The sequence below is a fragment of the Phodopus roborovskii genome, unplaced genomic scaffold (assembly GCF_943737965.1).
Source record: "Phodopus roborovskii unplaced genomic scaffold, PHOROB, whole genome shotgun sequence".
Lineage (NCBI taxonomy): Eukaryota > Metazoa > Chordata > Mammalia > Rodentia > Cricetidae > Phodopus > Phodopus roborovskii.
The window spans coordinates 4,226,887-4,251,310 of NW_026126407.1; the positions used below are offsets into that span (position 1 = coordinate 4,226,887).

Sequence of the window (24,424 nt, forward strand, 5' to 3'; positions counted from 1 at the left end):
GGTAATTTTGAGGTCCAAAGGCCTGTGTGGTAACAGATGGACATCTGGATAGATCTCATATTTATTCTTCATGTAGTTTTGTGAGCTACATAATTTCTGTCCCATTTTGTAGATAACCAAAGAGGCAGTCATGTTGTATAGGAGCCCCATGGAATGAGTGGCTTTGCCATACCCAGCAACTGTCTATCAAAAGGATAATATTGTGGTTGCTTTTACCACTTAGGGTGTGGTAAAATCAATGTTATGATGTTCCTGGGGGGGGGGGCGGGGAATGATGGTGGTGATGATGGTAGTAATAGCTATTCCTGCTACCTAGATGTCAAACACTCTAAGTTCTTTATACATATTTGTTTAATTTCTATAACAAACTACTTCGTGGGCTACAGTATTTATTCTTACTTTACAGATGAGTAAATTGAGGCACAAAAGGTAAGAAACTTGGCAGAGGTCACAGAACTAGGAAGTATTGGGATCGATGTTTAATTTAGTCAGGCTTGAAAGTGCTGTGTTCTCAGTTCCTACCTATATGAATCTCTCCCATTTCTACTAATGCTGCCTAAAGATTTTTAGGTATCCAGAGTAATAATGAACAGTAAAATAATACATGTAACAGTTTTTGAGACTGCATGAAGAAAAGTGAGGTATAGACAAGGCTATCTGACAGTTGTAGGGTGGGTGTCACCAGTGTCTATTTGCAGGTAACCCAGTGAAGCGTCACATTAAAGACGGAGGATGAGAATCCCGTCACTGAGTTGGGTGAAGTCCTAATTGTATGGTGTGTTTGAACAAGGGTTTTTATGTATACTTAGGCCTGTTACTTGGAATGAAAGCCAATTATGTTACTTTTCTGATTCAGCACTGAAACAAATGAAAATCTTTCCTCTCTCCCTGGTAGCAGTAGCTGATAATCCCATCCTAGACAACTGTAACTAAGAACAATGAAGTGTTCCCAAAGGGGAAGAGAGAAGCTCAGTGGGCTTAGGAATGGGGAACCTTATAAGGTGATCGCAGTGTCAGTGAGCCACATGGCCGGGGTGTTTCAGTCTGTTAAGTGAAGCTCTTAAGTGCTGTCATCGAAGGCAACATTTTAATCCATGAATCATTTATGAAATTTATCCTTTCTTGCAGTACAACTTGGTGCATTTGAGGTGCCTCAGCAATGCTCGTTCCTAAAAAAGGACTTGACTTACATCTCTTGTCCAGCTGCTAGTTGATAAGAGAGTCTTTGCATGCCTGATAACATTTGGGCCAAGCCAGATCATTCTTGCATGTATAAAATTGGCTCAATGTGATAACACACATCCATAATCTCAGTACTCAGGAGACTGAGACAGGATCTTGATTTTAAGGTCGGCCTGGACCACATTGTGAATTCATAGCATCCTAAGACCATGTCTTGGGTGGTGGGTGCAGTGGGGTGGGTGGGGAGAAAAATTGCCTAAGTGTCAGAAAGAAAAGTTGGAAAAGTACTTTCTCACTTCAGTTTGCTACTCAGGCAGAGACATTAATAACTGTGTTTCATAGGCTTCATGAAGATTGCTTGGAGAAAAGGAAGGTACCATGGGAGTGAGCAGCACTACTTTCATTCTGTAGAAGTGTCCTCTTATGCTTGTCCAGGAGCTACCTTCTTTAACCTTTCAGTTGGTGTTGTCAGTCTGAAATATATTCCTGCCTCTTTGGAAGTGGAGTTTTTAAAACAAACTTTTTATCAGGAGAAATAGTCTTTTGGGTACATAATTTACTTTATTATAGTTTGTATCAGATATTCCCAAGACTTGTCTCAGGATTGGTGGACTTCTGAAAGAACTTAGAGGACTCAGGAAAGCTGTTCTCATAATTACAAATTGTATAGCAAAAGACACAGATTAAAATTACCACAGGAGAAGGCTCATTGGGTGGGTGTGAGGTTCTAGTTGTGCTCTTTTAGTAGAATGGTAAGCATTCGGTTTTGTTGTCCCAGCTAGAGAGTATAACAACATGGGCAAGTCATACCAACCAGGGAAGCACGTTTGAGCCTTGCTTTCAGGGACCATATTGTGAGTGAGTTATATAGTATGGAGCCACCCATGTACTTCATCTCCAGCAATCTTTCCCTCCCCTGCTTGTGGGTAGGGAACATAATACAAAGCCCAGGGCACACAAAAACAGATGCTCACCAGAAATCATATTGTAATTGTAAACTTAATGTGCCATAGCCAAAGCCTCCAAGGGTACAGTGGTACCAGTATCAGGCAGATACTACAGTGGCTCAAAGGTAATTTCCCAGACTCAGGACTTTGGAATATGTAGGATTTGGCTAAATCTGAACTACTGAATTTGTCTGTGCTGTTTATAAACCATCTGTGGGGAAAGTGTTTTCATTTAAAAGGAAAAAAAGATGAATATGAAGGCACTAAATATCAAACACAGTTCAATTCCCTTCATTGAACTTTGCCTAATTCACAATAACCATTTTGTCTACATTATAGTTCAGACAAAAATTGTTTATATAATTGGTGGTGCACACCTTTAATCCAGCACTTGGGAAGTGGACGCAGGTGAATCTCTGTGAGTTTGAGGACAGCCTGGTCTACAGAGCAAGTTCCAGGATAGCCAGCCCTACAGAGAGAAACCCTGTTTAAAAAAACAAACAAACAAAATGTTTATATCAAGGATTTTGTGTTCTAAAGTTTGTTTGTCCTTTTAAAAAAAAATCATAATAAGCCTGCCAGTGGTGTCACACGCCTTTAATCCAAAGTGCTTGGGAGGCAGAGGCAAGCGGGTCTCTTGAGTTCAAGGCCAGCCTGCTCTACAAAGTGAGCTCCAGGACAGGCTCCAAAACTACACAGAGAAACCCTGTCTGGACAAACAAAACAAAACAATCATAATGGATTAGCAGGGTAAGAGCACCTGCCCTCAAGCATGATCACCTGAATTTGATCTCTGGGACCCACATGGTAGAAAGAGAAAACCAATCCCCACAAGTTGTCCTCTGATCTCCATACATACACACTCATAGACACCGGATGGATGGATGTGATAGAGGAATTCTCTGTCACTATGGACCATCATGTAATCGTTGCTGGAAAAATCCTTGATTCAAAACAAATAGAACAAAAAAAAAAAAAAAAAAAAAAAAAACAAAAAAAAACAAAAACAAAAACAAACCTTGATTCATCATGATTTCATGTATTTCCAAAAGAAAAGTTAGGATAGTTAGGTTTTAAAATCATGAGTGGCATAGCTGACTTTGTAGTGTTAGTAGCCAATTTCAGTTCATTTTATTAATTAGCACTGTTTATGATTTATCGTGAGTGTTCAAGTAAAGGACCTTTATCATATAATACTCAGGGAGTCTTCTAGTGTTTGCTTAAACATTTACTCTTATTTTGCTTCACCATATCACTTTTAGCTTCCTTTTAAAATTGATGTACTGCTCTTAAAGTAATGGAAAAATCATTCAACTCTAAACCTCAATATTATGTTTCTTGTCTTACAAATTTTGCTTATGTGTAGAACAATGAAAAGAAAAAGGTAATCTCTGTGAGGTGTTATTTGTAAAAACTGAATGCTTTCACTATGAGAAATATACCTGTGGCTGCCGTACAGTTGTAAAGATTGTTAGGAAGTGTGGTTAGCTTGGACATCAGTAGAACAGCTGACAGATGAAAATGAAGGGAATGCTTTGGTTACATGTGTGCTCTGCTTTTGCTCATTTTTTTTAGTGTCCTAAAATGAGTAGTTTTTGTTTTCCTGTAATGCAGATAAATTTGTTATTGCCAAAGCAAAGTTTTAAAAAAAAAAAAAAAATTCTTTAGTTTTTAGTTTCTCTTCAATTAAGTAATAAGAAAACTTACTACCGGAACACAGCTATATTAATGATTAGTAGAGTCTCAAGTTACCATATGAATTGGATATATTATTTGCCTAGGTCAGAGCCCCTTCTGTGATATCTCAGAAATATGCACACATGGTTTTAGATAGTGGATTGTTTTTCAGAGGGTTGCTGTGTCTTTTTGGATTTTAAAGTGGGTAATATTTTGGCTTTTAAATACAGTTGGCCCTCTTCTGTTTGTGTGTTCTAAAACTAAAAATCAGCCATCCTTAGGTGGAAATATTCAGGAAATACTACAGGAAAGTTCACCTATAAACGAGTGTGCACAAATTTTTTTTTATTTATCATTTTACCCCAAACAATGTAATAACTGTTTAGACAATGTGCATGTTATGTTCTGTATAAGTCAGCAAGAAATGTCTTGGAGTAATGAAGTCCCATCTGTAACACCTTCCAGTGTTTGTTTACATTTATTGTTTTATTTGTTTGTTTCTGGTTTTTTGAGACAGTATTTCATTGTGTAGCCTTGGTCACTCTGTAGACCAGGCTGCCATCAAACTCACAGAGATCTGCCTACCTCTGTCTGCCTCCCAAGTGCTGGGATTAAAGGATGTACCACCACTGCCTGGCTAGTTCCAGTTTTTAACCCAAAATATCAGCTTAGGTATATTATTTGACTCTTTTTTTTTTTTTTTTTTTTTTTTTTTTTTTTTTTTAAGATTGTGTATTTCTCTAAACTAATGAATTAGCTTTGAATGGATTACATTTTTCATTTTGTACTCTGAGTTTCTGTTAGGAAATCTGTATCAAAACAGTTTGCAACTTAATTACATTTGACTACTGAAGTTAAAGTCAGAGAAACAGTTCTAATTGTTTGACTGGGGAACAAAATTTTCTTCTGCCAGGATTCTGTACCCTGAAGTGCAATGAACAGGCCCCTTACAAAGTACCAGATGATTACTAGATTGGAAATAAATACTAGTTTGTTTTGGGAAAGGCTTATTTTTAGCCTGAGATGCTATCTTAGTGTTTTGTGGTTTAAAAAATTAAAAAAAAAAAAATAGCTATAATGCAGGTCTTCTATGCTAGAAGCAGTTAGGTCCTTCACTTGGTAGAACTGATTAGTTTAATGGAGTGACCATACATCCTTGTTTGTAACCAGTCTTGGATTTTACCTTCATGTCCTGGTTTAGTTAGTAATGTTATTTCACTCTCAGAAGCGCCCCTCTTTGGATGATAGATTTACTTGGTTTTCTTTGCTGAGTTTTGTCTGTTTTTGTTTGTTGTTTGTTTGTTTGTTTAAGACAGGATTTCACTGTGCCTAGGCTAGGATTGAATTCAAAATCCTGGTGCTTCAGCCTTCTGAGTGCTGGAATTACAGGTGTGTGCCACCATGTCCAGCTTTTGGATAGTAGGGTTGGATATTATAGGAGTATTTAATGATAGTGGGCTCCAGTGCATTAAAACCTTTGATGCTGGGAAAAAGCCCTCTTCACTTTGGAATGTCTAGGAGCCAATGCAGTGAGATGAACCAACAAATTAAGTACATAGATAATCATTTGCACTCTCCCACACAGCAGCAGTATGGTAAGGCCAGAAACCTCCCCCCACCCCCGAGATTTTTAAAGGAAACATTAAGATTTTCATGCTAATAAATTCCATGAGCATATGCATTATTGACCTTATTTGCAAGAATTTGGCTTTTTTCAGTACTGTGTTCCTGTCACTTAGAACAATGCCTTCCATAATAGGTACAAAATAAACATTTTTGAATAATAAAGTATAAGGGTCTCTGCCTTATAGATTTTATAATCTAGTGTAAAATTCAATCACACCAATAATGACTATGATACAGGTTTGAAAGTATTGTGATGATTTAAAACAGGGACTAGGGCTGATAGTACATGCCTGTAATTCCAGCACCTGGGAGGCGGAGGAATGAGAACTAGGAGTTCAGTGATAGCCTAAACTACATGATGTCTCTACAAACAAGGTATATAGAAGACACTGGAGATCTGATTTTCAGTGTTTCCATTTTTACAAGCTAGATTACTTGAAAGCAACTGATGATTTAAAACAAAAGCTTTCACTTACATAGTGTTAACCAGGCACGACTATTTACCACTGACACATAGGATAGAAGTAGAGGCAATACCAAAAAGAATATAGCAGAACAACCAAGGAATAGCCAGATTCCCAATCATTGTTCCTTTTGTCTGTATCTGGTCTGCCTTGTTTATTCATCAGCTAAACAACTTTAAACTAATTAATGTGGATACAAACTTTAAGAAGAAATTTAATGTGTCCTAAATACTTTACTCCTATATTCATTTAAGATGAAGAAACTCGGGCCTGTAGAGATGGCTTATTGGTTAAGAGCACTGGCTGTTCTTACAGAGGACCCAGGTTTGGTCCCCAGCATCCACACGGCAACTCAACTGTCTGTTAATTCCACTTCCAGGAAATCCATGTCCTCTTCTGGCTTCCCAGAAACCAGGCACACATGTGGTACACAGACATACATTCAGGCAAAAAAAACATTCATGTACATTACATTTTTAATTAAAAGGGAAAAAAAATAAAATAGCTGATGGTTGTCGTAGGGTATAGGAACATAGACAAGTGATATTGAACTTTTAAGGTGGAGGTGAGAGGTGGCATTGCTCAGGCAGGAAAAACAAATGTTTTTGTGTCGAGGAAAAGACATTTCAGATCTTCACCAAAGGATAGTAAGAGTGAACAGTGGCTTTGAAGAGGATGGAGTAGCAGAAGCAAGCTTTAATGAACGCTCAATCTTCGTTTGGCTAGAGATTGGCATGCAGTTTTGCAATAATTTAGATGGAGTAAATGCTCTCAAGTTCAGTTGGGCAGAATGACATTTTAAATTAAATTATTTGGACACTGATGTAGATTTCTCAGACCTGTTGTCTGCTCAGACTAATTTGAGGTTTGTTGGCTTTGGAGAATGGGTTTATACTTGTTAGCTGTGGTTTAGGCATAGTTTGAATGTTTTCCAGGTTATTAGCCTCCTCCTAAAGAGCTGAAATTAAGGGCTCACACAAACAGGGCAAGATAATTTTACTTGAAGCATGATGATAGTGCAGATTCGATATGCAGATGCGAAAGGGATACACTGTTAAGATCTACCACAGGCCACATACAGGAGAATTCTCATGGGCCAAAGCCAATGGCCCCTTTTCATGGGGTCTATAAGGGGAGTTTGGTTACTAAAGGGTGTAGTTTGTGTGGTTTTCTATTTCAATGCATAGATGAAATAGGTACACAGTTTCCCTTACTCTGCATGCACTCAAAACCAGTTTAGGCCAGATCAGCCTTTCCGTTCTTCATACCCAGATACAATGAAAATATATTTGAGTAGAAGTTGTCTAAACTTGATTGTTGTTAGGGTAGAGATACTTACACTATTGTTCAGAGAGATGTATACTTAGCCCAATTCAGTTGGGGTCTGAGTCTGATGGTGCATTGTTTGGAGGGTTGTAGTTATGGGCACAATATGTGCAGATAAAGGAGTTTAGATTAGAAGATGGAGGAGGCATTTTCTAGATTAAAACCAAATAGGATTATGCTTGCCTTCCTCACACTTGTTGTATTGAGGGGAAAAAAAAAATCTGTATATTTTGCAGCTTGTGGACTGATAATGTTCTTCTTTTACTCTGAGTATATTCAGAGATCATTGAAGATTTGACTTTTTGTAAATGAAAATTGTGGGCCAATAAAATGTTTGAAATACAGATGGAGGCTTATTTAAAAACAAACATACAAACAAACATGTTTTAGGTTTTTATATTTTGAGGCATCTATGTAGTTCAGGCTGACTTCATGCAGGCTATCTACCTGAGGATGGTCTTGAGTTTTTGTAGTGGTGGGATCAAATCTAAGGCTTCTTGCAAGGTTTACAAACATTTTGCCTAGCTACATCTACAGGTCTTAAAAATTGTTATATTCATTTTCGGATTCTGGCTTCTGTTGATTCGTTGATTGCCCTTTTTAAAAAAACAGGTCTCAGCTAGCTGAGGTTGTTCTAGAACGTATTCTATAACTCATTCTGGCCTCAAACTGCGTTTTGTTGGCTCTCGGTCTCTGGATTTGTATGCATATATTTGTTTTTGATGGTTGCTGTTAGTGATCATTAGGCTCTACCACAGAGCTGTTTCAATTTAAAACTGACTTAAAAATCATGGGGCCTGGAGTGGTGGCTCATTGGTTAAGAACACATACAGACACATGTCTTCCCCAATGCACTTTGCAAAGGATGAAATTTGAAATAATGCCCTTTTCTTTGGTACACTCTTGTTTTGCTTTTTATTTGTTTTTGGGGCTAGCCTCAGAATCCCGATCCTCTACCTCCACCTCCCAAATGATAAGATTACAGACAGGTATGCACTACCACATCCAGTTTTATGCAGGGCTAGAGACTGAATCCAGGGCTTTTTGTGCACGCCAAGCAAGCACTTTATCAATTGGGCAGGCATATCCTCAGCCCTCTTGCCTTCTTATGGTTATACTTGTGGTTTTTAGTGACAAAGACTCAGCCGACATCTTTCTGGACAATAACAAACTAGAATTCTACCTTGTTTGCTGTTTTCCTGGTGTACAATTGATTTTTAGTCAGTTTTTAAATTATTTATTTTTAAGGGGTTTGTGTGCCTTGTCTGTCCACATGAGGTGAGAGGTGTCACATCACTCTGGAGCTGGAGACCTGCAGTGGTGAGCCACCTGCTATGAGTCCTAGGAACTGAATTTGGGTTCAGTTCTTAACTAATGCATCATCTCTCCAGCCCCTGTGATTTTAAAGTCAGTTTTAAATTGAAATTGAGGTAGTTTCAATTCTTGACATTCTATACAATAAATTAGTTTTCTTTAAAAGGGAAAGGAATTTCCCTTTGCCTGGGAAAGTGGTACCATTCAAATAGTAAAACAGAACGACCTTTATCCCATTGATTTCTGTAGAGAAGCATGGGTATGCTTCAGAAAAGGTCAGTGGTTGTAATTGAAGCACACACTGGTTTTCCTCTGTGCAAAGGCATGGTACTCTTTGTTGCAGGGAAGATGATGAGATTTAGGGCTGACATTAATTGTTAAAAGAAAACATAGCTTGCTTACTCAGGCACGTTGCTGCTTTTCTTTTTTTTCCAGAAAGCATTTTTTGAAATTGACAGTATCCACAAATCAGAGCCTCTTTGTCCATTTTTTTAATGCTTTTGTTTTCATTTCAGATGAAATCTACGTTGGAATTTCCTTTTCTGTGGACTTGATTTGAAAAGGAGGGATGAAGTAAAGGGAGAGAGAGAATTCATTAAGTCTTATGTATTTAAGGTTGAGATTCTCTTTCAACTAGGAATGGTAGAAGTTTAGAATTCATATTTGAAATGGATTAGAGTGTGTTTTAACTGTCATTCATGTACAAGAGAATCTGCCTGGAGGGTTTAATATACTATAGTATGCAAATCGGGAATTTACTGTGTCCTTTGGAAAAGTCCCTTGACTGTCATATTTGTTATAGCACGTATCACATCAAGATGAAGACATTTTTAAAGGTGCTTGAGCCAGGCCTGGCAGCTTTGATCTCCAGGACCCCATAATGGAATAAGATAACTGACTCCGCAGAGTTGTCCTCGACCTCTTTAAGCACGTTGTGTGTTCACACACACAGACACACACACTTTTTTTTTTTTTTTTTTTAAGAGCTCTGGTGGTTTTATTAAAGGAAGGTTTTTCTGGTTTACTACTTCTCACCAGTCTGTTCTGGCATGCTTCTAATAATATCAGAGTCACCTGGGTCAATGATGGCCAATGTGCATACTCTGTAGTATTTTCCACATGCTGTGCACAATTCAATGTTACTGCCATTGTAGAGATGGACACCAGTTTTAGCCAACATGGCATAGTATTCTATTTCAGATTTCTTCCAAGCCAGGCAGTTGTTGGCAAGGATAACCAACTTCGTTTTGCCCTGTCTGGTCATCTTGAGAGTCTGTTTGTATCCCAGCATATACTTCCCACTTCATAACAAGCTGGAGCTTAGAGTTGATCTTCCTGCCTTAGGTGTGGGACAGCCCCCAACCAAGAGCAGTCACCAAGATGGCGGGGGGGGGGGGGGAGGGGGAGTTGGGAGAGCAAGAAAGGCCACACTCTTACTCAATCCAGAAATGGAAGACCCGGTTCAATCCTAGCACCTGGGAGCCAGAGGTAGGCAGATCTGTATCAGTTTGAGGCCAGTTTGATCTACATTGTGAGTTCCAAGGTGGCATGATGAGACCTTGTGCACATACAATAATGAACAATAATGAATAGTAATAGTAATAATAATGAGAAAGACCATTTTTTAGAGGCAGAATTTCATTATATATCCCAAATTGGCTTCATATTTGGAGGTTTTCCAAATGTGAAATACACACGTGACTGCTGTACCTGGATCAAGATGAAGTTTCTTTTAGCTGGGTCTATGCCTTTAATCCCAGCACTCAGGAAGGCAGAATCAGATGGATCTCTGAGTTCTAGGCCTGCCTCTGCCTCCCGAGTGCTGGGATTAAAGATGGGCACCAGCACCGCTCAGCCTAGGCAATGAGCTTTTAACCCAACAGGTGTTTTTAATTTTTAAAGACAGGGCCTCACTGTGTAGCCTGGAATTCAATATGTAGACTAGACTGGCTTCAGACTCAGAGATGCACCTGCTGCTGCCTCCCAAATGCTGGGATTAAAGGTGTGTACCACCATTCCCAGCTAGGTAATTTTTATGTGACTCTGTCATAGCTTTTCTCTTGAGCTCCAGTGACTAGCCCTACTGAAATGCTTGCTTAGCCGTATTTTATTTAGACATATCTGCATAACATTATGGTATAGAGGAAGCATTTCTAATAGTTGATGTTTTGCCTGCATGTATTACTTTGAGGGTGTTGGATCCTCAAGAGCTGGAGTTACAGTTGTGAGCTTTCATGCGGTGCTAGGAATTGAACCCCAGTCCTCTGGAAGAGCAGCCAGTGCTGTTAACTGCTGAGCCATAGAGTAGAATTTTGTAAAAGTAAGATTTTTCTTTTGAAGCTGGGCTGGGGGATGGCTCAGCGTTAAGAACACTGGCTGCTGTTCTAGAGGACCCAGGTTTGATTCTGTAGTACCAGTCCCAAGGGCTCCAGCACCCTTTTTGGTGTCTGTGGGCACCAAGCATCCATGTGCACAGACATACATTAAGTCAAAACAACCCCACACATAAAAATAAACATTTCTTTGAAAAATAATTTTAAATGTGTTAGCTCTTAATTTGGAATGGACTTTATATCTTGTGTTCTTTAACCTTGAAGATTTGGTTAATACTCAACTCAGCAACCCTCCTAAACCCCATCCAGACCGGTTCCTTAATGGACCTTTCTTCCCCTCCATTATCTTTACTAAGCCTTTTTTACAAGTAAAAAAAATATGGCATAAATTACTCCTTCATCCTGAAATCTCAAGAGCCTCCTCCCTGTAACAGTTGTCTCCTTTGGGGACATTCCTGTCCACAAGAAGATTGCCCAGGCTTTAGTCTGTTTCAAAATCCTAAGGTTATTTTAAAAAGAAGCTGTCTAAAAGTTCTAACTAGGATTTTTTTCTTCTCCTTTTAAGAGAGTCGCTATAGTTGGAACGTTTTCACACCGCTCTTTGAAGCACTTCTGTTGCAGGTGAAATGGGGGGGGGGGCTCCGCTCTAATCTTTTCACCTCTCTATTAAAATATAAATATATCTCTAAAATTCACCAGCTGGTGCAAACGAGATGCCATTGGGTTCTCAACTTCAGAGGATAAAATCTACAAAGGCACACCTAATTTGAGCCTCTGAAAAGCCTGAGAACCCTATTATCATCTCCCAAACTGCTTAACCTTTGATTGTGAGCTGCCTGCTGAACTTAATTCAGGTGTGAGGGTTTAAGGAAACCCATGGGACTGTTTTTATTTGATCTTTCTGTCATATCCCACTGTTGTGTCTCCATCTCTATCTTCTTTTTTTAAGGTTGCTAGATACTAGGATGCATGTACTACATGGGGACCTAGAAGTTTCAGAAGCTACTATAAATATATCAGACTCACCTTAATTGGAGGATGTGGGGAATCAGTGGGGCACTTAGTTACTTCACAGACCAGCTGTGTCTCCTGCTGTCAGCTGGACTTGAGAGCAGTACCTCAGGAAACTTAATAAACCTAACACTAGCACAAGTCTGTATTTTATCAGCATGCTTTTTGTTTCTATGCCATTGGTTCTAATGCTTTGCTTTGTGCATGTTGTTAAATATTAATATCCCTGGATCACATAATTGGCCGTAGGTTTAATGTTACATGTCTAATTAGAACTCTTTTCCTCTTACTAATGCTAACTTAGAGGAGGCAGGAAAACCAGATGGTAGAAAACAGGATTAGATTGTGCTGGGCCTGGGTTAAAAGCTGCTCAGGAGGCTGAGTTAGAAACTGCAAGACCTGCCTGAACTACAAAGTAAGTTCAAGGCAAGCTTTATCTACTTATGAGGGAGGGGTGCTCACACAGAGGCCAAAGAACATGTGCAGGAATTGGTAGGTCTGACCTAGTGGCAGGTGCCTTTGCCCACTGGGCCACTTTGCCAGCTCTGGGTTTGATTTTGGATGTCTGTGTTGCTCAGTTGCAGGATGCTAACCTGTAGCTAGTTGTTACCACTGTAAGCCCAGGACTGCAGAACCCTTTGCCAGTGCCAGGGACCCACACAGGAAGTTCACTCAGTCCGTATAGACTGACTCTTTGAATTGTTCCTATTGAATTTTCAGTTTGTATGAAACCAACAATATAGACCTTCTTAAAGTGACACATTCTGTAGAAAACCTTTTCTGGCACAAAAACTTTTTGTCTATGTATGACTGAACTCTAAAGAAATGTACCTATAGTGGGCAACATTTTCCAGTACCAGAAAAACTCACAAGACTGCATCAATGCGTGAACAGCAGAAACTAGAGAACTGAGCCATCCCAGCATTTAAGAGCACCTGCTGCTCTTTCAGAGGACCTGGGTTCAATTTCTGCCACCTACATGGTGGCTCACAGCCATATGTAACCTCAGTTCCAGGGGATCTGACATCCTCTTCTGATCCCCTTAGGCACCAAGCATGCATATCATACACAGACAATACATGTGGGCAAAACTCCCATACACATAAAAACTAAAAATTAAATAAAAACAAAAGGGGTATCAGAAAAGTTAAAAAGATAATAAATGAATAGCTAGAAGTAGGCACATTTATAATTTCAGCACTAGGAAGGTTAAGGCATAGAAGCTAGCCTAGGCTACAAAGTGATACCTCTGTTACTTAGGAGTGAGTAGTTTTCCTCTAGCAGTGATGCTCTTTTGAGATCACACTAGCTTGAGAGAACTTTGTTGAATGGTGGTTTTGCCTGCATTGTTTCACTTCGCCTGGAGTCTTCCCCTACGGCACCACACACACCAGGAGGAGAGACTGATGGGAGAATAAGAACACAGCCATGCATTTTTATTTCAAACTTCCTGAGTTCAAAGTCTAATTCCCCTGCCCAGCTTGCTAACCTTAAGAAGGTTAACCTTGATGTCCTTCTGGATGATAATGAAGATAGCACTCTTCCTCACAAGGAGTGAATGAATTGTGTAGAACATCTGGCACAGCTCCTGGCACTGATGTTCAGTAAACTCCTCACTCTCCCATCTCCCTAGAATGTTGATGCTGGTGTCTGTGACCTCATTCCTTTCCCCTTTGTGCCAGACTGTGATTCTAAACCTAAATGCTTAAATCCTGGCAAGAAAGTTGGCTTGACTACTTTATAAGCATAGAAATGTGAAAAGTTATGTAACATACCTACCGTTACCAAGCTGGTAAATGGCAGTCAGGACTGTAACCCTCATCATTTGGGTTCTACATTGTACCACCTTCCCACCAGCTAAATCTGTTCAGCTTCTCATTTTCAAAGATCAGTTTGCAGGCCTTTTCCCTTCTGAAGTATAATTATTTTGTTCTTAGCTTGTGTGGTTTTATATTTCTATGGTTTGCTTCATCTTTTAGCAGATGGTATAGTTGAGAACAAGGGCTGGAGTCTAGCCCAAGAGGGCTGCTTCAAGCTAGGTGTGACCTTTGACTCATTCATTCATCCTTCTAAACCTCCTGCTCCTTTATGTGATGATTGTGGTAGTAGGACTGACTTTTAGGAGTTAGTGGAAATAGACAAATCAAAATAAAGCTAGGTGCATAAGAAAATGTCAAGTATATAGCAACTGTTTTTCCTTTTCGGTCAAACATCTGTGTCTTTACACATAAAAATCCTATCTCCTTGTCCTTGCTGCTTCATTTTTATCTCTCAATGTCAGCCTCCCTCCAATCCCTTGACTATTTGACTTGCATTCATCTGTCTTTTTTTCTCTGTCCTGTCATTGAGCTAGCATGCTCTCTACACCCACTTGGTACCCAGTCAGTATTTATTGATGTTAATGATGATGGTTAAACAAAGATGCTCTTGGCATCAGTCCTGCTGCCTCTGAGACTGCTTGAGTAATCATGACTTCCTAAAAACAGAAACGTACTCAATCATCTTACTCCTAATAGAAGGTCAGAATTTGATGTCAGCATTTGTTTCTGTAGTGATTGTGTCGCTTTTTCTCTGCAGAATTATCTCTGACAGTTGGGGCAGTCAGGATTTCTGGCATGAAGCTGATTATTCCTGTGTTCTTAAATTACTTCCTAAAGTAGATGTAGCATCCTAGAGATAGGCTAAATAACTATTGATCATAGTTCAGATTTGTTTTAATTGGAGTGTGAGGTCAGGGAAGATTCAACATTGAGGTGTTTGTCGTTGGGTGCAGGCTTTAGATTAGGTTTCTAATCTATTATAAATTCGGAAAGCCTATTTTTCCTTCTGACAACCCTTTTTTTCCTTTCCCTTTCTGTCCTACATCATTTCCTTGACCACCAGGTTTCTTAACCCCGCCTTCCCCTCTGATTTTGCCCTGAGCAACCTTTGTGGGAATCTGTCAAGAATAGCTGCTTATGTTTGGTCGGTGTGCACTCAGGAGAGCTCAGCCACTGACACACAAGTCTGAATGTCCTGTCATCAGGGTTGAGTTTATAACCTGTTACTGGTGATTTGTTTACATGATATTTTTGTTTTGTTTGGTTTTGTTTTTCGAGACAGGGTTTCTCTGTATTGCTTTGGAGCCTGTCCTGGAACTCAGCTTGCTCAGTGGACCAGACTGGCCTCAAACTCACGGAGATCCACCTGCCTCTGCCTCCCAAGTGCTGGGATTAAAGGTGTGAGCCACCAGCACCTGGCTATACATGATCTTTTTAAGACTTATTTCTACTTAGTCCTCTGTATCCCTTTATGTCTGTCTAGGAATACATGCACACTGTGCTATTGCCTGTGGAGATCAGAAAATTTGGTCAACAAATTCCCTAGAGTTGGAGTTACAGGTGGTTGAGAGCTGCTCAATTTGGGTTCCAGAAACAGAATTCAAGTTATCTAAAAGAGCAGTATGTAGTCCTAACCACTGAGCATCTCCCAAGCCCCATAATTTTCATATCAAGATTTTTTTCAATAAAAGGTTAAAAACAATCATGTAAATTTCTTTTGCAGAGGACTAGATTGTAGCCAAAATTAAAATTAGTGCCCTATGTGTGACCTTTCATTTGATAGAAAGTAAAGATTGCTGTCCTTTTTCTCCTTTTCCTTCTGTCTGTCTGCCGAATTGGTTGGGTTTGGGTCCTGGAGATTGAACCAGGGTCTTGCGTGCTCTACTGCTGAGCTGCATCCCCAGCCCTTTTGAGACAGAGTCTTACCAAGTTGTACAGGATGGGCTTGAACTCATGATGTAGCACAGACAGGCCTCTGAATTGAGGTTTTCCTATACCAGCCTCTTGAAGAGCTCATGGCATCACTAACCTACATCCCCAGCCCAAAGGGTTAACAGTAGCAAATACCCTTCCACTGCTAGGGAGGGAATCCTAGGGCCTTAACAGTGTCTAAGCAAGTGTTTTTTAACTAAGGTAAATCCCTAACTCTATTGTAATTCATTTTGTCATAGTTAATGATTCCCAAACTTCATTTTTGACTTCTCAACAAAGACTTGACTTAAAATTTCTGATAATCTAATTTATAATTTTTTTTTTCTGTTTTCCTGTTAAGAGCCAATAACCAGCCTCTCTATCTTACCACAGTTCAAAAATACCCTGGAGTACCCTGTTTTTAAATGCATGTATGTATGTATTTTGTACATATTCCATGGAGGGGGTCACACTCTTTAGTTTCTCTCAAAAGTAATAGATACTGAAGTGATTTAGGTAACCACATATGATTCATATATGGAGAAAAATATTTCTTGAATTATCAAAAGTTTAAATTTGACTTAAAGGATAAAATGAGTAGGTCTGGAGGCAGTGGATACGCGGGAGGTAGAGGTGGGCAAAGAGATAGTGAAATAAACATGTTTCTTGAGATACTTTTTAATCTTTGTTCTTTTTTAGTTACTGGCAAAAGGGTAGCGCCATTTGACATATCAACCTGCAGCTCACCACTGAGAAGGCAAAGGGTCAGAGTAGATTTAAATGCATATTGGATTAAGTATCTTAACCACTCCCTGTCTCTGTGTATTTATAAATAGGAATAGTTACAATCTAGATGCAAATGAAATGACACAGAGGCATATATAAGTTTTCCAATTTAAAAAAAAAAAAAAAGGCTAGAATACTTTCTCCTTTTCTTCACATTACCTATAACTAAAGTACAGAATTGAGCTATGCTTTATTTCAAAGTAGCCTGCATTCTTGGTTGGTTTTTATTGTCAGCCTTGTACAGGCTAGGGTTCTCTGAGAAGAACCTTTTTTCTTTTAAGATTTATTATGTATACAATGTTCTGTGTACATGTACCCCTACAGGCCAGAAGAGGGCACCAGATCTCATTACAGATAGTTGTGAGCTATCATGTGGTTGCTGGGAATTGAACTCAAGACCTCTGGAAGAACACGCTAGTGTTCTCAACAACTGAGCCATCTCTCCAGCCCGAGAAGAAGGAACCTTAATTGAGAAAAATGCCTCCATAAAATTAGCCTCTAGGCCAGCCTGTGTGTGTGTGGGGGGGGGGTGCTTTTTCTTTATTGATTGTTGGAAAGGTCCAATACATTTTGGGTTGTGTTTGTCACCTGTGGGCTAGTGGTCCTGTGCATGTAAGAAAACAGGTTAAGCAAGCCAGTAAGGAGCATTTCTTCATAGTCTTGTTTGAGTTCCTGCCCTGACTTCTCTACACAAGGGTAGGATGCTCCCCAAGTTGCTTATGTTTGTGGTATTTTATCACAGCAATAGAAAAAAAACTACAATATTCACACCATGGTGGTGCTTGGTTAACAATATGAGGTTGTAGGTATGTATATAAAGCAAGCTCCTTTGGAAAGGAACTTGATAAAATGTGGAGAAAGCACTGGACTAGCACCAGTCAAGAAGACTCAGATAGAGGCCTGAAGCAATGGCTCAGGGGTTAAGAGCATATACTGCTCTTCCAGAGGATCTGCATCGATCTGCATTCAGTTCCCAGACCCCAGGTCAGATGGCTCATAGCGACCTGTAACTCCAGCTCCCAGGAGACCTGTACTCATGTGCTCATATCATACCACTGCCACTGCCACCCTGCATACACACATAATTTTAAAATAATAAAAATGGGTCCTTTAAAAAAATGAAGAAAGAAATATAACATAGTCTTGACTTTATCCTGATAGGAAATGTGAACTTGGATAAATCACATAAACCCTCTAGCCTGAGTTTGTATGTCTCTTAAGTAACATCCTCTGTCATCAATATTTGAGAAAGCAGTAAAGAAGTTTGAAATGTTAACTTTTTGTTTTTTTTAAAGAACTCAACTCCTTAAAGCAACACAGAGACCTTGGTGTTTTGCCTTCAGCTCCTGAGCTGTAGCGCCTGCTCCCAAGCCCGTTTGTCGTTGTTCATTTGCATCATTCACTTTCCTGGAGCAAATCAGTACATTTAGAAATTCATATTTCATGGAGCTACTTAACTAATTGCTGCAATCAGCAGCAATTTATTTTATAGCAGGGCTGTTCAAATCACTCTGAGGTTGGCACACCATGCACAGTGTTGTTAATGGTCTTATTTTTAATGACAAGTTTTTATCTAGGAAATGGTTAATCTGCTAATATTCTCCTGGAAGCCCAAGTGCTAGTTCTATAGGTCATCTTCACTGGATGATAACTTTAAAAGACCATAGCAAAGTCATTGACCCAGTAGGTACACCAGCTGTTAGAGAGGCTGTCCCATTTAGAAGGACCAAGAGAGGGTAATAGCACCCTGTTTTTACTCTTATGTGGAGACCCTCATTAAATTACTCAAACAATAATCAGATAGCTGCTGTTCAAGTTAATGGCACCTCTGAGGCCCTGTCAAGAGAGCTTTATTTAATGTGCAACAGACCTGGAGTGATGCAGGTGCCTTTTCAGGCCCTCATTTAATTTAAGCTGCTTTAGTTGGCATGGCAACTAGTTTAGACATCTGGGAGACATCATGCTGTGGATTGAGACTTCAGAGGATTTTGCCAGAGCAAAGCAGAAACCTTATCATAATGCAATGTGTGTTACCTATGAGTTTTTGCAGATATAGTGCTAAATTTTCAAATTCAGGAATTGTGTTTTCCAAGAAAAATTTTCAGTGTTGTCCTGGTGGTTGATTTGTTTTGTGTTCTTTTAAAAATGCTCCATTCCTGGAATAAGGATGTGTTTCTCTTAAGAATGTACAATGCTGGGGTTGGGGATTTAGCTCAGTGGTAGAGTGCTTGCCGGTCCTCAGCTCCGGGGGGGGGGGGGGGGGGAATGTTCAATGCTAAACTTAAAGCATAGAGAACTAGTTTTCTGCTCTTTTAATAATTAAAAGAAAACTTATATTTTAAGCCTTTCAGTGTTGTATGTTCAGAAGCGGTGAGAGGGAATGAAGACATTTCTGCCCAGAGATGACAGAGAAATGTAGAAGTCAATGGGAAGTCTGTGTCGTTTTGCCTAGATGTCTGGCTTAATTAGAATTTACTAACCCAGCTGACCTTCTCATGAAGGAGAAGTAGTAAGTATTCATTTAAATTTCTCCTTAAACATCTTCCTGGATCGTTGACCTGAAGGGTTTTCAAGCCTGAAGACAGTGGTGTAGTGATACAGCTGCTTGGGCTTACCAGAAAAAAATGTCGGCTGTGTTGTGTTTTGTGAGGGATTTTGCACATGAATTTGTAGTCTTCATTTAGAAGAACTGACCTGTGTTCAGTGATACATTCAATGCTGTGAAATTTTTGTTGCTCTATTAGGTTTGAGCCTCAACTTGGTGTCTATAAATGCTGAATGAAGTATCATTTTTTCCCCCAGAAATTAGTAATTAGTTGTATCTGTAGTGGCTAGAGAGATGGCTCAGCTGGCAAGAGTGCTTCCTGCTTTCTGAGCGAGCCCAGTTCACCCACATCAGATAGCTTACAACTGCCTGTAGCCCCAGCCCTGAGATTGATGCCCTTTTCTGGCTTCCTTCACACAGTTAAATTCCCTTCATACCAACACACAAATATAAATATAAAAAGTGGCCAGGCAGTGGTGGCATGCAGCTTTAATCCCAGCACTCAAGAGGCAGAGGCAGGAAGATCTCTAAGAATTTGAAGACAGCCAGGGCTGCACAAAGAAACACCGTCTTGGGATGGTGGTGGTGTATAGTGACATTAGGTACAGTTACAATGATACGCAGCTATTGCCACAATCTCTAGAAGAGTGGGTCTTGAGTCAACCTTTTCACAGGGGTTGCATTGATATCCTGCATATCAGATACTTACATTGCTATTCATAACTAGCAAAATTACAGTTATGAAGTAGCAATTAAAAATATTTATGGTTGGGGGGGGGTCACCATAACAAGAGGAAGTGCTGTATTAAAGGGTCTAGGCATTAGGAAGGTTGAGAGCCACTGGGGTAGCATCTTGACTATACCCTGATAACGTGAAAGTGAAGCTGTTGCCCTTCCGCTTCCCTGCACAACAGCTGTCATACTAACACTGAAGTTTCTGGTGTCACAGCTGGGATGCCAAGCCTGTAGTGCTGATGGCAGAATAGACAGAGTCTGGTCTTCATCCAGGCGAGAAAAGAACATTAAATGCTGGAGAAGAAGAAAGCTGTGAGTAAAGCCGGCATACGTGGCAACTTGACAATTGTCTTATTCCATTTGGGCCCTTATGCAGAAATACTGAAACATGTGTACCTTATAAATGGCAAGGCTTTGTTCTGGAGGTTGGGAAGTTCAGAGTTAAGCACCTGATGGATTTGGTGTCTGATAGAGGCCTTCTTTCTGAAGAGTATTTTTACTATAACCTACAATAGTTCAAGGAACTAACGAGCTCCCTTGGGCCTCTTTTATGGGGACACTAATCCCATTCATGGGGCTCACCCTCATAACCTAATCACCTCCCAAGGGCCCTCCCTCCCAGTATTCTGGTTAGGATTTCAGCCTGAGAGCTTTAGGGGAACATCAGCATTAAAATCATTGGAACACAATAATAGCCTCTGTACAGGTTTTTGTTTGACTTAGTTTTCTTCTATATAATGTTCATTTATTTGATCCTTGAAACTTGGAGAGCCAACACAACTCAGGACTGAAAACAGAAGTCATGGTGCACACTTGTAATCCAAGTATTGGGGAGGCTATGAAAGGTGGAGGCAAGCCTGGACTGCATGTGGTTGAGTTACTATCGCTATGATGAAACACTGTAACCAGAAACAAGTTGGGGAGGAAAGGGTTTATTTGGCTAACACTTCCATATCACCGTTCATCACCAGAGGAAGTCAGGACAGGAACTCACATCGGGCAAGAACAAATGCAGAGGCCACAGAGGGGTTCTGTTCCCCATGGCTTGCTCAGCCTACCTTCTTATAGATTCCCAGATAACCAGCCTGGGCTGGCTCCACCCACAATGGACTGGACCCTCCCCCATCAGTCACTAATAAGAAAATTCACTGTAGTCTTGCCTGCAGTCCAATCTTATGGGGGCATTTTCTCAACTGAGGCTCCTGTCAGAAGCTGTGTCAGGATGACATTAAGGTAGCAAGCACACCTAGTATATTTAAGTCCCAGGGTTTCCATCCCAACACCCCAAGAACCAGGCATGATGCTCATCCATAATCCCAGTGCTGAGGAGGTAGAGGCAAAAAGAACAGGAACTTAGGGTCATCCTCAGTTTCATAGTGAGGCCCTCCTTTGAAACATAGGAGCCTGTCTCCAAAGAAAAAGAAAGGAAGAAAGAAGGACAGAAAGAAAAGGATTGAAGAGATGACTCAGTTGAAGTGCTAACTGCAAGCAAAAGGAACTGTTGGGGCCCAGAACCCAAGGTTACCATCAGCCACCAAGTTGGACCAGCCTGGGCTGTATGAGACTTGGAAGGAAGGAAGGAAGGAAGGAAGGAAGGAAGGAAGGAAGGAAGGAAGGAAGGAAGGAAGGAAGGAAGGAAAAAACTGGTAAAGCACAAGATTGGCTCTCATTACCATGTTCCTCTTTTTCTCTCCTGTTCACGTATACATGTGGCCAGTAATCATGTAACTGGTTTTCAACCTGAAATTTTTGGTTTTCATTCCTTCTACAACCATCCTAAAATGTTAGTAAATGATTAGAAATTAAGATTTACCAGGGTAGAAACCTAAGCTGGCTGTAGAAACCTAATACAGAACAGGTTGATTCTCACAAGGTATAAAACAGAAAAAAAGCACAGGAATTGGAGATATTAGGTGTTGCCTCAGAAAATGGGGAGGAGAAGAATCACAAAAGATGTGGGGGTAGTAGCAAGGCTACCTCATCCCCTAGCCTGCAAGAAATTACACACAGCTTGCTGATCCTTGGCTTCTCTGATTCCCTGATTTCCTCACCCCACTCACACAGGACTCTGGCATGCCAGCCTGTGCTTCTAGTAGCTCTTTTCTGGGAAAACAAATTAGCCAGAGAGGAGCCACACATAATTGAGGTACTCTTGGATAGCAGTGTGTGCATACAGCTTCAAGAGCAGCTCATAACATATAGAAGAGGAATATTAAATAAGCACTTAATATAAAAGATCTGAATAGCATGAGAAATTGTTCACTATATTTTGAACTTCAAAATGATGTACTGTAATCCTACTTGAAGATATCAGATTTGTATAAAGCTGTACACAATGTTTGTTTCAATGTTGCTTAAGATAGTAAAAAATTAAAGATAACTTAGATTTTTCAACAGTGATGGATTAATTAAATGATAATTCTGGAAATGGGTATAGTAGCATGAACCTGTACTCCAATACTTAGAAGGTCAGGGGAGGACCAGAAATTCAAGGTTGTCTGCTTCATACAGGTGAATTCAAGGCCACTCTGAGCTATATGTGACTGTCTTAAGAATGAAAAGGGTTCTTGAGCAGTTTTCATCTTCTCTTTCATTTAACTATTTTTCTACAAAGAAAGTTTTTATTTTGCTTTGCTTTTGTTTTTCAGGGAAAAAAAAATATAGAAAACTTCAAAAATACACCAAAGTAGAGATAAGAATTTAATTCCTGCAGCACTCAAGAGGCAGAGGCAGGTGTTCGAGACCAGTACGGTCTACAGAGTGAGTTCCAGGACAGCCAGGGTTACATAGAGAAGCCCTGTGCTGAAAAACCAAAACCAACAAACAAAACAAAGAACTCCTGGATGGCCCAGCTTCAACAATATGACTTTTTTTCCCCCCAGTCTTCTGTATCCCTGCCCCACCCATTTGGGGAGGGCTGGAGTATTTCAAAATAGATGGCAAACATCACATTATATAACCTATAAATGTTCTATGTATTTCTGATAAGGACCCTCATCAGAACATAACAATTGGGCCATTATATTAACATGTTAACATCAGTTTTTTTTTTCCCCCACCCATCCCTGATTGCCCCCATGTCTCTCTTTTAACCAGGTTCTAAAAGGTGTGCATGTATTTATACTTGGTTATTAAATCTCTTAATGCTCTTCTGTCCCAAGTATCCCTTCTTGCCTTCCCTCGTCTATTGTGTACAATTTTTGAGGAAGCAGTCAGGGAAACACATATGACTTACATTGTATGTCAGTGGTTGCTCTCTGTCTGGGTAGAGGAATAGGGCTTGATTAGTGTGTACCAAATAGTCCCAGCACTCTGGAGGCAGAGGCAAGCAAGGCCAGCCAGAGCTACATAGACCCTGTCTCAAAAGAAAAAAAAAAAGACATAACTAGTCACAAAACCTACTGCCTGCTTACAGCCTGGTTTATTAGAGGGCTTGCATTCTCTAACAGATGCCGCTTTCTCCAGACTCTCCATCTTCACTCCTCCTTCCTATTTCCTCTTCCTCCTTGTCTCCTAGTCCCTCCTATCTTCCTTTCCTATTGGCCAACAGTGCTTTATTATTAACCAGTATGAGAAACATATACAGAATGACATCTCCCATCAGAAGAAACCTTAAAACATTATATTTTCTCTACAATGTGTTAATGTATACAAAAGCAAAACAATTTGTGTTGGCTACTGTGTTTTAGGGCTCTAGAATCTCCAGTCAGAGTGATAACAGGTATGATGAGAAGAGGCCTAATTGTAGCTAAACCTTGAATATAAAGCCAGTAGGGCTTTCTTGTGGAAAGATGGAGAGGGTAAAATACCAGGGACGACTTCCAGGTTTTGTTTGGTGGTGTGAAGGAAAGGAGTAGGCTGGATTTGAATATTCAAGAGGGTACGTGTGATGAAGAGAAGGGCTGAGAACCAAGGCTAGGATGTTCTAGCATTTGACTGGGAGGAAAGAAGGAACAGAAGATGAGCCAGAAATACCAGCTACTGAAAGGCCAGCAAAGCCTCCCAAGCACCGTAAAGCCATCTAAAAGGATCTCTAGGAGGGGGCTGTTTTCAACCATTGTGTCAGATGTTAGCACAGATTCTCCCTTGCCTCTGTGTTGTCCTTAACTGCTCACTTTAAAAGTTATGAATGGAAGATTATCTAAAGAAAAGTTCCAATTAAATTGTTATATGCAAACTTTTAGTGAGTTTTTAACTACACATAGGGTAAAACATTAGTCTATTTTGCTGGCAAAAAGGGGGTTCCTTAATGTCTGTAACATTTATATGTCTTGTCAAAATTGTGGATTCCACCTCTCCATGACTCCCCAGACAGCAGCTTTTGATCTCCTGCCATGTGCCAATTGAAAAAAAAGTCTGACTACATACATCTAAGTACAAAGTAACAGAAGCATGAACTGCGGTAGCAGGCTTTCATAAACTCATGCAGAGTTCACCAAGTGGAAGGTTGCTTTATTCCCATTGTCGGGATGCTTGAACTTGAATTAACCATTTCATGTGTTTTGGGAAGTACCATACTTTATCAAGTACTTAAGCCACAGTTGATGGGTAGATTGTGATCTTTTGGCTGGTGTTTTTAAGATGGGCTCACCAACCCCATTTTTTAATTTAAAAAACCACCCCAGTTGCTCACCAAAATCTTGAGACGATTGGATCTTCACACTTCTTGCCCTGGTTGTTATGTGTACTTTGCTGTTGTATGTGATGATTGTAGGAGATCACTGGTTTTTTCTTTCAGTTCTTAAAC

The 24,424-nt window shown here is 40.0% G+C and overlaps 1 protein-coding gene across 3 annotated transcripts in view; it reads left to right on the forward strand.

The window, feature by feature from the left end:
* Nucleotides 1–24,424, forward strand: part of Nlk (nemo like kinase) — a 124,057-nt gene that overhangs the window by 78,705 nt on the left and 20,928 nt on the right. The window lies entirely within an intron of this gene.